We start from the raw sequence: 12471 nt of genomic DNA on the forward strand, positions 1-12471 counted from the left end.
CCTGGGAGGGCGCCCGCCCTAGGATTTTGGAAATCATCCAAAAACGTGCAATTAATTGTATATTTTAATAATTTTTTATTAAAATACTACCAAAACGAGGTTGTTAATCCAAAATAATTGCACGAAAGGATTCTCCTCGCCATAACGTTTCCAACGAACCATCATTTGCCCGAATCGGACTTGCCACGAAGAATTAATAGCCGAATGGGCAGTCTGGACCATTACATTGGAGACGTGTTAAGTAGTAAACTTGGTAAAATACCTTCAGCAATCGATCATACCAGCACTAATGCACCAGTACCCATCAGAACTCTGCAGTTAAGCGTGCTTGGGCGAGAGTAGTACTAAGATAGGTGACCTCTTGGGAAGTCCTCGTTTTGATTGCCTTTTTTTATTTTATTTTGCCATTTTTTTAGAGGTTTTCCTTATGACACCCGAGAGAAAGAATGGGTTTTTATGGCTCGAAGCCTGGGAGGGCGCCCGCCCCAGGTTTTTGGAATTCATCCAAAAACGTGCATTTAATTGAATATTTTAATAGTTTTTTATTAAAATACTACCAAAACGAGGTTGTTAATCATAAATAATTGCACGAAAGGATTCACCTCGCCATAATGTTTCCAACGAACCATCATTTGCCCGAATCGGACTTGCCACAAAGAATTAATAGCCGAATGGGGAGTTCGGACCAATACATTGGAGACGTGTTAAGAAGTAAACTTGGTAAAATATCCTCGGCAATCGATCATACTATCACTAATGCACCAGAACCCATAAGAATTCTGTTGTTAAGCGTGCTTGGGCGAGAGTAGTACTAAGATGGGTGACCTCTTGGGAGGTCCTCGTTTTGATTGTTTTTATTTTTTTTTTGCCATTTTTTTAGCGGTTTTCCTTATGGCTGCGAGCCGACTAGTTAGCGAAGGGATTACCCGAGAGAAAGAATGGGTTTTTATGGCAAGAAGCCTGGGAGGGCCCCCTCCCCAGGTTTTTGGAATTCATCCAAAAACGTGCATTTAATTGAATATTTTAATAGTTTTTATTAAAATACTACCAAAACGAGGTTGTTAATCCAAAATAATTGCACGAAAGGATTCTCCTCGCCATAACGTTTCCAACGAACTATCATTTGCCCGAATCGGACTTGCCACGAAGAATTAATAGTCGAATGGGGAGTCTGGACCAATACATTTGAGACGTGTTAAGTAGTAAACTTGGTAAAATACCTTCAGCAATCGATCATACCAGCACTAATGCACCAGTACCAATCAGAACTCTGCAGTTAAGCGTGATTGGGCGAGAGTAGTACTAAGATAGGTGACCTCTAGGGAAGTCCTCGTTTTGATTGCCTTTTTTTATTTTATTTTGCCATTTTTTTAGCGGTTTTCCTTATGACTGCGAGCCGAATAGTTAGCGAAGGGATTACCAGAGAGAAAGAATGGATTTTTATGGCACGAAGCCTGGGAGGGCGCCCGCCCCAGGTTTTTGAAATTCATCTAAAAACGTGCATTTAATTGAAAATTTTAATAGTTTTTATTAAAATACTACCAAAACGAGGTTGTTAATCCAAAATAATTGCACGAAAGGATTCTCCTCGCCATAACGTTTCCAACGAACTATCATTTGCCCGAATCGGACTTGCCACGAAGAATTAATAGTCGAATGGGGAGTCTGGACCAATACATTTGAGACGTGTTAAGTAGTAAACTTGGTAAAATACCTTCAGCAATCGATCATACCAGCACTAATGCACCAGTACCAATCAGAACTCTGCAGTTAAGCGTGATTGGGCGAGAGTAGTACTAAGATAGGTGACCTCTAGGGAAGTCCTCGTGTTGATTGCCTTTTTTTATTTTTTTTTTTGCCATTTTTTGCGGTTTTCCATATGGCTGCGAGCCGACTAGTTAGCGAAGGGATTACCCGAGAGAAAGAATGGGTTTTTATGGCACGAAGCCTGGGTTGGAAATCATCCAAAAACGTGCAATTAATTGTATATTTTAATAATTTTTTATTAAAATACTACCAAAACGAGGTTGTTAATCCAAAATAACTGCACGAAAGGAATCTCCTCGCCATAATATTTCCAACGAACTATCATTTGCCCGAATCGGACTTGCCACGAAGAATTAATAGCCGAATGGGTAGTTCAGACCAATACATTGGAGACGTGTTAAGAAGTAAACTTGGTAAAATATCTTTGGCAATCGATCATACCAGCACTAATGCACCAGAACCCATCAGAACTCTGCAGTTAAGCGTGCTTATGTGAGAGTAGTACTAAGATGGGTGACCTCTTGGGAAGTCCTCGTGTTGATTGCCTTTTTTTACTTTTTTTGCCATTTTTTTAGCGGTTTTTCTTATGGCTGCGAACCGACTAGTTAGCGAAGGGATTACCCGAGAGAAATAATGGGTTTTTATGGCACGAAGCCTGGGAGGGCGCCCGCCCCAGGTTTTTGGAATTCATCCAACAACGTGCATTTAATTGAATATTTTAATAGTTTTTTATTAAAATACTACCAAAACGAGGTTGTTAATCCAAAATAATTGCACGAAAGGATTCTCCTCGCCATAACGTTTCCAACGAACCATCATTTGCCCGAATCAGACTTACCACGAAGAATTAATAGTCGAATGGGGAGTCTGGACCAATACATTGGAGACGTGTTAAGTAGTAAACTTGGTAAAATACCTTCAGCAATCGATTATACCAGCACTAATGCACCAGTACCCATCAGAACTCTGCAGTTAAGCGTGCTTGGGCGAGAGTAGTACTAAGATAGGTGACCTCTTGGGAAGTCCTCGTTTTGATTGCCTTTTTTTATTTTATTTTGCCATTTTTTTTAGCGATTTTCCTTATGAATGCGAGCCGAATAGTTAGCGAAGGGATTACCCGAGAGAAAGAATGGGTTTTTATGGCACGAAGTCTGGGAGGGCGCCCGCCCCAGGTTTTTGGAATTAATCCAAAAACGTGCATTTAATTGAATATTTTAATAGTTTTTATTAAAATACTACCAAAACGAGGTTGTTAACCCAAAATAATTGCACGAAAGGATTCTCCTCGCCATAATGTTTCCAACGAACTATCATTTGCCCGAATCGGACTTGCCACGAAGAATTAATAGCCGAATGGGGAGTTCGGACCAATACATTGGAGACGTGTTAAGAAGTAAACTTGGTAAAATATCTTCGGCAATCGATCATACCAGCACTAATGCACCAGAACCCATCAGAACTCTGCAGTTAAGCGTGCTTGGGCGAGAGTAGTACTAAGATAGGTGACCTCTTGGGAAGTCCTCGTTTTGGTTGCCTTTTTTTATTTTTTTTTGCCATTTTTAGCGGTTTTCCTTATGGCTGCGAGCCGACTAGTTAGCGAAGGGATTACCCGAGAGAAAGAATGGGTTTTTATGGCACGAAGCCTGGGAGGGCGCCCGCCCCAGGTTTTTGGAATTCATCCAAAAACGTGCATTTAATTGAATATTTTAATAGTTTTTTATTAAAATACTACCAAAACGAGGTTGTTAACCCAAAATAATTGCACGAAAGGATTCTCCTCGCCATAATGTTTCCGACGAACTATCATTTGACCGAATCGGACTTGCCACGAAGAATTAATAGCCGAATAGGGAGTTCGGAACAATACATTGGAGACGTGTTAAATATTAAACTTGGTAAAATACCTTTAGCAATCGATCATACCAGCACTAATGCACCAGTACCCAAGGGAACTCTGCAGTTAAACGTGCTTGTGCGAGAGTAGTACTAAGATGGGTGACCTCTTGGGAAGTCTCGTGTTGATTGCCTTTTTTTATTTTTTTTGCCATTTTTTTAGCGGTTTTCCTTATGACTGCGAGCCGACTAGTTAGCGAAGGGATTACCCGAGAGAAAGAATGGGTTTTTATGGCACGAAGCCTGGGAGGGCACCCGCCCCAGGTTTTTGGAATTCATCCAAAAACGTGCATTTAATTGAATATTTTAAGATTTTTTTATTAAAATACTACCAAAACAAGGTTGTTAATCCAAAATAATTGCACGAAAGGATTCTCCTCGCCATAATGTTTCCAGCGAACCATCATTTGCCCGAATCAGACTTGCCACGAAGAATTAATAGCCGAATGGGGAGTTCAGACCAATACATTGGAGACGTGTTAAGAAGTAAACTTGGTAAAATATCTTCGGCAATCGATCGTACCAGCACTAATGCACTAGAATCCATCAAAACTCTGCAGTTAAGCGAGCTTGGGCGAGAGTAGTACTAAGATAGGTGACCTCTTGGGAGATCCTCGTGTTGATTGCCTTTTTTTTTTTTTTTTTCCCATTTTTTAGCGGTTTTCCTTATGGCTGCGAGCCGACTAGTTAGCGAAGGGATTACCCGAGAGAAAGAATGGGTTTTTATGGCACGAAGCCTGGAAGGGCGCCCGCCCCAGGTTTTTGGAATTCATCCAAAAACGTGCATTTAATTGAATATTTTAAGAGTTTTTATTAAAATACTACCAAAACGAGGTTGTTAATCCAAAATAATTGCACGAAAGGATTCTCCTCGCCATAATGTTTCCAACGAACCATCATTTGCCCGAATCAGACTTGCCACGAAGAATTAATAGCCGAATGGGGAGTTCGGACCAATACATTGGAGACGTGTTAAGAAGTAAACTTGGTAAAATATCTTCGGCAATCGATCGTACCAGCACTAATGCACCAGAATCCATCAAAACTCTGCAGTTAAACGTGCTTGGGCGAGAGTAGTACTAAGATGGGTGACCTCTTGGGAGGTCCTCGTGTTGATTGCCTTTTTTATTTTTTTCCCATTTTTTAGCGGTTCCTTATGGATGCGAGACGACTAGTTAGCGAAGGGATTACCCGAGAGAAAGAATGGGTTTTTATGGCACGAAGCCTGGGAGGGCGCCCGACCCAGGTTTTTGGAAATCATCCAGAAACGTGCATTTAATTGAATATTTTAATAGTTTTTTATTAAAATACTACTAAAACGAGGTTGTTAATCCAAAATAATTGCACGAAAGGATTCTCCTCGCCATAACGTTTCCAAAGAACCATCATTTGCCCGAATCGGACTTGCCACGAAGAATTAATAGTCGATTGGGGAGTTCGTACCAATACATTGGAGACGTGTTAAGTAGTAAACTTGGTAAAATACCTTCAACAATCGATCATACCAGCACTAATGCACCAGTACCCATCAGTACTCTGCAGTTAAGCGTGCTTGGGCGAGAGGAGTACTAAGATAGGTGACCTCTTGGGAAGTCCTCGTTTTGATTGCCTTTTTTTATTTTATTTTGCCATTTTTTTAGCGGTTTTCCTTATGACTGCGAGCCGACTAGTTAGCGAAGGGATTACCCGAGAGAAAGAATGGGTTTTTATGGCACGAAGCCTGGGAGGGCGCCCGCCCCAGGTTTTTGGAAATCATCCAAAAACGTGCATTTAATTGAATATTTTAATAGTTTTTTATCAAAATACTACCAAAACGAGATTGTTAATCCAAAATAATTGCAGGAAAGGATTCTCCTCGCCATAATGTTTCCAACGAACTATCATTTGCCCGAATCGGACTTGCCACGAAGAATTAATAGCCGAATGGGCAGTTCGGACCATTACATTGGAGACGTGTTAAGAAGTAAACTTGGTAAAATATCTTCGGCAATCGATTATACCAGCACTAATGCACCATAACCCATCAGAATTCTGCAGTTAAGCGTGCTTGGGCGAGAGTAGTACTAAGATGGGTGACCTCTTGGGAAGTCCTCGTGTTAATTGCCTTTTTTTTATTTTTTTTGCCATTTTTTAGCGGTTTTCCTTATGGCTGCGAGCCGACTAGTTAGCGAAGGGATTACCCGAGAGAAAGAATGGGTTTTTATGGCACAAAGCCTCGGAGGGCGCCCGCCCCATGTTTTTGGAATTCATCCAAACACGTGCATTTAATTGAATATTTTAATAGTTTTTTATTAAAATACTACCAAAACGAGGTTGTTAATCCAAAATAATTGCACGAAAGGATTCTCCTCGCCATAACGTTTCCAAAGAACCATCATTTGCCCGAATCGGACTTGCCACGAAGAATTAATAGTCGAATGGGGAGTTCGTACCAATACATTGGAGACGTGTTAAGTAGTAAACTTGGTAAAATACCTTCAGCAATCGATCATACCAGCACTAATGCACCAGTATCCATCAGTACTCTGCAGTTAAGCGTGCTTGGGCGAGAGGAGTACTAAGATAGGTGACCTCTTGGGAAGTCCTCGTTTTGATTGCCTTTTTTTATTTTATTTTGCCATTTTTTTAACGGTTTTCCTTATGTCTGCGAGCCGACTAGTTAGCGAAGGGATTACCCGAGAGAAAGAATGGGTTTTTATGGCACGAAGCCTGGGAGGGCGCCCGCCCCAGGTTTTGGAAATCATCCAAAAACGTGCATTTAATTGAATATTTTAATAGTTTTTTATCAAAATACTACCAAAACGAGATTGTTAATCCAAAATAATTGCAGGAAAGGATTCTCCTCGCCATAATGTTTCCAACGAACTATCATTTGCCCGAATCGGACTTGCCACGAAGAATTAATAGCCGAATGGGCAGTTCGGACCATTACATTGGAGACGTGTTAAGAAGTAAACTTGGTTAAATATCTTCGGCAATCGATTATACCAGCACTAATGCACCATAACCCATCAGAATTCTGCAGTTAAGCGTGCTTGGGCGAGAGTAGTACTAAGATGGGTGACCTCTTGGGAAGTCCTCGTGTTAATTGCCTTTTTTTATTTTTTTTTGCCATTTTTTTAGCGGTTTTCCTTATGACTGCGAGCCGACTAGTTAGCGAAGGGATTACCCGAGAGAAAGAATGGGTTTTTATGGCACAAAGCCTCGGAGGGCGCCCGCCCCAGGTTTTTGGAATTCATCCAAACACGTGCATTTAATTGAATATTTTAATATTTTTTATTAAAATACTACCAAAACGAGGTTGTTAATCCAAAATAATTGCACGAAAGGATTCTCCTCGCCATAATGTTTCCAACGAACCATCATTTTCCCGAATCAGACTTACCACGAAGAATTAGTAGCCGAATGGGGAGTCCGGACCAATACATTGGAGACGTGTTAAGAAGTAAACTTGGTAAAACATCTTCGGCAATCGATCATACCAGCACTAATGCACCAGAACCCATCAGAACTCTGCAGTTAAGCGTGCTTGGGCGAGAGTAGTACTAAGGTGGGTGACCTCTTGGGAAGTCCTCGTGTTGATCGCGTTTTTTTATTTTTTTTGCCATTTTTTTAGCGGTTTTCCTTATCGCTGTGAGCCGACTAGTTAGCGAAGGGATTACCCGAGATAAAGAATGGGTTTTTATGGGAAGAAGCCTGGGAGGGCGCCCGCCCCAGGTTTTTAGAATTCATCCAAAAACGTACATTTAATTGAATATTTTAATAGTTTTTTATTAAAATACTACCAAAACGAGGTTGTTAATCCAAAATAATTGCACGAAAGGATTCTCCTCGCCATAACGTTTCCAACGAACCATCATTTGCCCGAATCGGACTTGCCACGAAGAATTAATAGTCGAATGGGGAGTCTGGACCAATACATTGGAGACATGTTAAGTAGTAAACTTGGTAAAATACCTTCAACAATCGATTATACGAGCACTAATGCACCAGTACCCATCAGAACTCTGCAGTTAAGCGTGCTTGGGCGAGGTTAGTACTAAGATAGGTGACCTCTTGGGAAGTCCTCGTTTTGATTGCCTTTTTTTATTTTATTTTGCCATTTTTTTTAGCGGTTTTCCTTATGAATGCGAGCCGAATAGTTAGCGAAGGGATTACCCGAGAGAAAGAATGGGTTTTTATGGCACGAAGCCTGGGTTTTTTGAATTCATCCAAAAACGTGCATTTAATTGAATATTTTAATAGTTTTTTATTAAAATACTACCAAAACGAGGTTGTTAACCCAAAATAATTGCCGAAAGGATTCTCCTCGCCATAATGTTTCCAACGAACCATCATTTGCCCGAATCAGACTTGCCACGAAGAATTAATAGCCGAATGGGGAGTTCGGACCAATACATTGGAGACGTGTTAAGAAGTAAACTTGGTAAAATATCTTCGGCAATCGATCATACCAGCACTAATGCACCATAACCCATCAGAACTCTGCAGTTAAGCGTGCTTGGGCGAGAGTAGTACTAAGATGGGTGACCTCTTGGGAAGTCCTCGTGTTGATTGCCTTTTTTTATTTATTTTGCCATTTTTTAGCGGTTTTCCTTATGAATGCGAGCCGAATAGTTAGCGAAGGGATTACCCGAGAGAAAGAATGGGTTTTTATGGCACGAAGCCTGGGAGGGCGCCCGCCCCAGGTTTTTGGAATTCATCCAAAAACGTGCATTTAATTGAATATTTTAATAGTTTTTTATTAAAATACTACCAAAACGAGGTTGTTAATCCAAAGTAATTGCACGAAAGGATTCTCCTCGCCATAACGTTTCCAACGAACCATCATTTGCCCGAATATTTTAATACAGTAGTACCAAAATGAGGTTGTCAATCCAGAATATTTTAATAGTTTTTTCATTTGCCCGAATCGAACTTGCCACGAAGAATTAATAGCCGAATGAGCAGTTCGGACCAATACATTGGAGACGTGTTAAGAAGTAAACTTGGTAAAATATCTTCGGCAATCGATCATACCAGCACTAATGCACCAGAACCCATCAGAACTCTGCAGTGAAGCGTGCTTGGGCGAGAGTAGTACTAAGAAGTTCTCGTGTTGATTGCCTTTTTTTATTTTTTTTTTATTTTTTTAGCGGTTTTCCTTATGACTGCGAGCCGAATAGTTAGCGAAGGGATTACCTGAGAGAAAGAATGGGTTTTTATGGCACGAAGCCTGGGAGGGCGCCCGCCCCAGATTTTTGGAACTCATCCAAAAACGTGCATTTAATTGAATATTTTAATTGTTTTTATTAATACTACCAAAACGAGGTTGTTAATCCAAAATAATTTCACGAAAGGATTCTCCTCGCCATAACGTTTCCAACGAACCATCATTTGCCCGAATCAGACTTGCCACGAAGAATTAATAGCCGGATAGGGAGTTCGGACCAATACATTGGAGACGTGTTAAATAGTAAACTTGGTAAAATACCTTCAACAATCGATCATACCAGCACTAATGCACCAGTACCCAAGAGAACTCTGCAGTGAAGCGTGCTTGGGCGAGAGTAGTACTAAGATGGGTGACCTCTTGGGAAGTCCACGTGTTCATTGCCTTTTTTTATTTTTTTTGCCATTTTTTTAGCGGTTTTCCTTATGGCTGCGAGCCGACTAGTTAGCGAAGGGATTACCCGAGAGAAATAATGGGTTTTATGGCCCGAAGCCTGGGAGGGGGCCCGCCCCAGATTTTTGGAATTCATCCAAAAACGTGCATTTAATTGAATATTTTAATAGTTTTTATTAAAATACTACCAAAACGAGGTTGTTAATCCAAAATAATTGCACAAAAGGATTCTCCTCGCCATAACGATTCCAACGAACCATCATTTGCCCGAATCGGACTTACCACGAAGAATTAATAGCCGAATTGGGAGTTCGGACCAATACATTGGAGACGTGTTAAGTAGTAAACTTGGTAAAATACCTTCAACAATGGATCATACCAGCACTAATGCCCCAGAACCCATCAGAACTCTGCAGTTAGGCTTACTACTACTAGTAGTAGTAGTACTAAGATGGGTGACCTCTTGGGAAGTCCTCGTTTTGATTGCCTTTTTTTATTTTATTTTGCCATTTTTTTAGCGGTTTTCCTTATGACTGCGAGCCGACTAGTTAGCGAAGGGATTACCCGAAAGAAAGAATGGGTTTTTATGGCACGAAGCCTGGGAGGGCGCCCGCCCCAGGTTTTTGGAAATCATCTAAAAACGTGCATTTAATTGAATATTTTAATAGTTTTTTATTAAAATACTACCAAAACGAGGTTGTTAATCCAAAATAATTGCACGAAAAGATTCTCCTCGCCATAACGTTTCCAAAGAACCATCATCTGCCCGAATCGAACTTGCCACGAAGAATTAATAGTCGAATGGGGAGTTCGGACCAATACATTGGAGACGTGTTAAGTAGTAAACTTGGTAAAATACCTTCAGCAATCGATCATACCAGCACTAATGCACCAGTACCCATCAGTACTCTGCAGTTAAGCGTGCTTGGGCGAGAGTAGTACTAAGATAGGTGACCTCTTGGGAAGTCCTCGATTTGATTGCCTTTTTTTATTTTATTTTGCCATTTTTTTAGCGGTTTTCCTTATGACTGCGAGCCGACTAGTTAGCGAAGGGATTACCCGAGAGAAAGAATGGGGTTTTTATGGCACGAAGCCTGGGAGGGCGCCCGCCCCAGGTTTTTGGAAATCATCCAAAAACGTGCATTTAATTGAATATTTTAATAGTTTTTTATTAAAATACTACCAAAACGAGATTGTTAATCCAAAATAATTGCACGAAAGGATTCTCCTCGCCATAATGTTTCCAACGAACTATCATTTACCCGAATTGGACTTGCCACGAAGAATTAATAGCCGAATGGGCAGTTCGGACCATTACATTGGAGACGTGTTAAGAAGTAAACTTGGTAAAATATCTTCGGCAATCGATTATACCAGCACTAATGCACCAGGACCCATCAGAATTCTGCAGTTAAGCGTGCTTGGGCGAGAGTAGTACTAAGATGGGTGACCTCTTGGGAAGTCCTCGTGTTAATTGTCTTTTTTTATATTTTTTGCCATTTTTTTAGCGGTTTTCCTTATGGCTGCGAGCCGACTAGTTAGCGAAGGGATTACCCGAGAGAAAGAATGGGTTTTTATGGCACAAAGCTTGGGAGGGCGCCCGCCCCAGGTTTTTGCAATTCATCCAAAAACGTGCATTTAATTGAATATTTTAATAGTTTTTATTTAAATACTACCAAAACGAGGTTTTTAATCCAAAATAATTGCACGAAAGGATTCTCCTCGCCATAATGTTTCCAACGAACCATCATTTGCCCGAATCAGACTTTCCACGAAGAATTAATAGCCGAATGGGGAGTTCGGACCAATACATTGGAGACGTGTTAAGAAGTAAACTTGGTAAAATATCTTCAGCAATCGATCATACCAGCACTAATGCACCATTACCCATCAGAACTCCGCAGTTAAGCGTGCTTGGGCGAGAGTAGTACTAAGATGGGTGATCTCTTGGGAAGTCCGCCTGTTGATCGCCTTTTTTAATTTTTTTTGCCATTATTTTAGCGGTTTTCCTTATTGCTGCGAGCCGACTAGTTAGCGAAGGGATTACCCGAGAGAAAGAATGGGCTTTTATGGCAAAAAGCCTGGGAGGGCGCCCACCCCAGGTTTTTAGAATTCATCCAAAAACGTGCATTTAATTGAATATTTTAATAGTTTTTATTAAAATACTACCAAAACGAGGTTGTTAATCCAAAATAATTGCACGAAAGGTTTCTCCTCGCCATAATGTTTCCAACGAACCATCATTTGCCCGAATCGGACTTGCCACGAAGAATTAATAGTTGAATGGGGAGTCTAGACCAATACATTGGAGACATGTTAAGTAGTAAACTTGGTAAAATACCTTCAACAATCGATTATACCAGCACTAATACACCAGTACCCATCAGAACTCTGCAGTTAAGCGTGCTTGGGAGAGAGTAGTACTAAGATAGGTGACCTCTTGGGAAGTTCTCGTTTTGATTGCCTTTTTTTATTTTATGTTGCCATTTTTTTAGCGGTTTTCCTTATGAATGCGAGCCGAATAGTTAGCGATGGGATTACCCGAGAGAAAGAATGGGTTTTTATGGCACGAAGCCTGGGTTTTTGGAATTCATCCAAAAACATGCATTTAATTGAATATTTTAATAGTTTTTTATTAAAATACTACCAATACGAGGTTGTTAACCCAAAATAATTGCCGAAAGGATTCTCCTCGCCATAATGTTTCCAACGAACTATCATTTGCCCGAATCGGACTTGCCACGAAGAATTAATAGCCGAATGGGGAGTTCGGACCAATACATTGGAGACGTGTTAAGAAGTAAACTTGGTAAAATATCTTCGGTAATCGGTCATACCAGCACTAATGCACCAGAACCCATCAGAATTCTGCAGTTAAGCGTGCTTGGGCGAGAGTAGTACTAAGATGGGTGACCTCTTGGGAAGTCCTCGTGTTGATTGTCTTTTTTTATTTTTTTTTGCCATTTTTTTAGCGGTTTTCCTTATGGCTGCGAGCTGACTAGTTAGCGAAGGGATTACCCGAGAGAAAGAATGGGTTTTTATGGCACGAAGCATGGGAGGGTGCGCGCCCCAGGTTTTTGGAATTCATCCAAAAACGTTCATTTAATTGAATATTTTAATAGTTTTTATTAAAATACTACCAAAACGAGGTTGTTAATCAAAAATAATTGCACGAAAGGATTCTCCTCGCCATAACGTTTCCAACG

General features: G+C 40.6%; 15 non-coding genes and 9 pseudogenes across 15 annotated transcripts; all 24 read left to right on the forward strand.

The window, feature by feature from the left end:
* The first annotated feature begins 267 nt into the window (after positions 1 to 267).
* LOC113327080 lies at positions 268 to 386 on the forward strand. Its single transcript, XR_003348741.1, has one exon. It is a non-coding gene; the product is annotated as a 5S ribosomal RNA (ribosomal RNA).
* Positions 387 to 734: 348 nt separating this feature from the next.
* LOC113327329 lies at positions 735 to 853 on the forward strand (annotated as a pseudogene).
* A 372-nt stretch (positions 854 to 1225) lies between these two features.
* Positions 1226 to 1344, forward strand: LOC113327333 (annotated as a pseudogene).
* Positions 1345 to 1719: 375 nt separating this feature from the next.
* LOC113327286 lies at positions 1720 to 1838 on the forward strand (annotated as a pseudogene).
* Positions 1839 to 2194: 356 nt separating this feature from the next.
* On the forward strand, positions 2195 to 2313 carry LOC113327115. The gene has a single exon (XR_003348777.1). It is a non-coding gene; the product is annotated as a 5S ribosomal RNA (ribosomal RNA).
* A 375-nt stretch (positions 2314 to 2688) lies between these two features.
* On the forward strand, positions 2689 to 2807 carry LOC113327112. The gene has a single exon (XR_003348773.1). It is a non-coding gene; the product is annotated as a 5S ribosomal RNA (ribosomal RNA).
* Positions 2808 to 3183: 376 nt separating this feature from the next.
* LOC113327039 lies at positions 3184 to 3302 on the forward strand. The gene has a single exon (XR_003348699.1). It is a non-coding gene; the product is annotated as a 5S ribosomal RNA (ribosomal RNA).
* Positions 3303 to 3676: 374 nt separating this feature from the next.
* Positions 3677 to 3794, forward strand: LOC113327298 (annotated as a pseudogene).
* Positions 3795 to 4169: 375 nt separating this feature from the next.
* Positions 4170 to 4288, forward strand: LOC113327226. Its single transcript, XR_003348889.1, has one exon. It is a non-coding gene; the product is annotated as a 5S ribosomal RNA (ribosomal RNA).
* Positions 4289 to 4662: 374 nt separating this feature from the next.
* On the forward strand, positions 4663 to 4781 carry LOC113327046. Its single transcript, XR_003348706.1, has one exon. It is a non-coding gene; the product is annotated as a 5S ribosomal RNA (ribosomal RNA).
* Positions 4782 to 5151: 370 nt separating this feature from the next.
* On the forward strand, positions 5152 to 5270 carry LOC113327163. Its single transcript, XR_003348824.1, has one exon. It is a non-coding gene; the product is annotated as a 5S ribosomal RNA (ribosomal RNA).
* A 376-nt stretch (positions 5271 to 5646) lies between these two features.
* LOC113327165 lies at positions 5647 to 5765 on the forward strand. The gene has a single exon (XR_003348826.1). It is a non-coding gene; the product is annotated as a 5S ribosomal RNA (ribosomal RNA).
* A 375-nt stretch (positions 5766 to 6140) lies between these two features.
* On the forward strand, positions 6141 to 6259 carry LOC113327164. The gene has a single exon (XR_003348825.1). It is a non-coding gene; the product is annotated as a 5S ribosomal RNA (ribosomal RNA).
* A 375-nt stretch (positions 6260 to 6634) lies between these two features.
* On the forward strand, positions 6635 to 6753 carry LOC113327166. Its single transcript, XR_003348827.1, has one exon. It is a non-coding gene; the product is annotated as a 5S ribosomal RNA (ribosomal RNA).
* A 375-nt stretch (positions 6754 to 7128) lies between these two features.
* Positions 7129 to 7247, forward strand: LOC113327345. The gene has a single exon (XR_003348927.1). It is a non-coding gene; the product is annotated as a 5S ribosomal RNA (ribosomal RNA).
* A 375-nt stretch (positions 7248 to 7622) lies between these two features.
* Positions 7623 to 7741, forward strand: LOC113327265 (annotated as a pseudogene).
* A 359-nt stretch (positions 7742 to 8100) lies between these two features.
* Positions 8101 to 8219, forward strand: LOC113327418. Its single transcript, XR_003348934.1, has one exon. It is a non-coding gene; the product is annotated as a 5S ribosomal RNA (ribosomal RNA).
* Positions 8220 to 8665: 446 nt separating this feature from the next.
* LOC113327360 lies at positions 8666 to 8767 on the forward strand (annotated as a pseudogene).
* A 371-nt stretch (positions 8768 to 9138) lies between these two features.
* Positions 9139 to 9257, forward strand: LOC113327292 (annotated as a pseudogene).
* An 872-nt stretch (positions 9258 to 10129) lies between these two features.
* Positions 10130 to 10248, forward strand: LOC113327116. The gene has a single exon (XR_003348778.1). It is a non-coding gene; the product is annotated as a 5S ribosomal RNA (ribosomal RNA).
* Positions 10249 to 10625: 377 nt separating this feature from the next.
* On the forward strand, positions 10626 to 10744 carry LOC113327129. Its single transcript, XR_003348791.1, has one exon. It is a non-coding gene; the product is annotated as a 5S ribosomal RNA (ribosomal RNA).
* A 374-nt stretch (positions 10745 to 11118) lies between these two features.
* LOC113327357 lies at positions 11119 to 11237 on the forward strand (annotated as a pseudogene).
* Positions 11238 to 11611: 374 nt separating this feature from the next.
* On the forward strand, positions 11612 to 11730 carry LOC113327287 (annotated as a pseudogene).
* A 358-nt stretch (positions 11731 to 12088) lies between these two features.
* LOC113327041 lies at positions 12089 to 12207 on the forward strand. The gene has a single exon (XR_003348701.1). It is a non-coding gene; the product is annotated as a 5S ribosomal RNA (ribosomal RNA).
* Positions 12208 to 12471: the final 264 nt, after the last annotated feature.

The sequence above is a fragment of the Papaver somniferum genome, unplaced genomic scaffold, assembly GCF_003573695.1.
Source record: "Papaver somniferum cultivar HN1 unplaced genomic scaffold, ASM357369v1 unplaced-scaffold_10, whole genome shotgun sequence".
NCBI classification, from domain to species: domain Eukaryota; kingdom Viridiplantae; phylum Streptophyta; class Magnoliopsida; order Ranunculales; family Papaveraceae; genus Papaver; species Papaver somniferum.